General features: G+C 62.2%; 1 protein-coding gene across 1 annotated transcript in view; it reads right to left on the bottom strand.

Moving 5' to 3' along the window:
- The window catches only part of LOC107665978 (platelet endothelial cell adhesion molecule-like), a 20,402-nt gene that overhangs the window by 4,537 nt on the left and 14,892 nt on the right, over window positions 1-973 (bottom strand). The window lies entirely within an intron of this gene.

Raw genomic sequence — 973 nt, 5'->3', positions numbered from 1 at the left:
GGATGCGAGGATTTTGGCCTGGAAGACCTGAAGGACCGCCATAGAATGAAGCGCCGCGGCCGCCTGTCCAGCTGAGGTGTAGGCGCGTCCAGCGAGAGCTGAAGTAGTCCTACACGGCTTAGATGGGTGAGCGGCCTTTGCTCTCCAGCCGATGGCCGTGGGCAGGCAGAGATGCGCGGCCACTGACTCATCTAGGGGAGGCGGCTTATCGTACCCCTTTTCTTCAGCGCTGTCGATGGAGGTGAGGGCGGATGAAGAGGCAGTACGGAGGCGGGCGGAGTATGGAGCGCGCCACGATCTGGTGAGCTCGTCGTGGACCTCCGGGAAGAACGGAGAGGTACGCTGACGAGGGGCCTGTCGGCGCCCCGGCAGGAACCATTCATCCAGACGGCTGCGAGAGGGCTCCTCTGGAGGGGACCACTCTACTCTTCGACCGTCGACCGCCATGGAGAGGATACGGAGAAGCTCGGTATCCGTCCCGTCTTTGGTGGCGCTGATGATGGCGAATGGCGAGGGGGGGGGGTCATTTTCCGAGCCCAACAGCTCCTCTGCATCCGATGCTGCCAGTGACATGCTGTCATCGAGCAGCTCGTATCCACTTCCCCCGAATGAGATCAGGTCGCTCGCATCAGCAGAGGGACGCTGATCAGACCGGGAGAAAAGGACGGGTGAACACTCTCTCTGCGGCGAGAGCGAGGCACGCGGGATCTGGGCCGGCGTAAGCTCGCTCGTGGCCGATTGCTCGACCCCTCTGCCCCGCAGTTTTTTCCTCACAGGTCCCTGGGAGGAAGAAAACGGGAGGGCGCGGGGGGCGGAGTCGCTCTCTGAAAAGAAAGTGATCCGTGAGCGGAGAGAGGCGAGACTAAAACTCTCGCAATGAGAGCAAATAGCTCCCGTGAGCGCAGCTTCCACATGGGGTTTCCCCAAGCAGGAAACGCACTCCGTGTGGCCTTCATCGGCGTGCAGGGGAGCC

Source organism: Sinocyclocheilus anshuiensis, unplaced genomic scaffold (assembly GCF_001515605.1).
Source record: "Sinocyclocheilus anshuiensis isolate Anshui unplaced genomic scaffold, SAMN03320099.WGS_v1.1 scaffold229, whole genome shotgun sequence".
Lineage (NCBI taxonomy): Eukaryota > Metazoa > Chordata > Actinopteri > Cypriniformes > Cyprinidae > Sinocyclocheilus > Sinocyclocheilus anshuiensis.
Note: the sequence above shows the minus strand (reverse complement) of the source record. Positions and strands in the feature narration are given on the sequence as shown.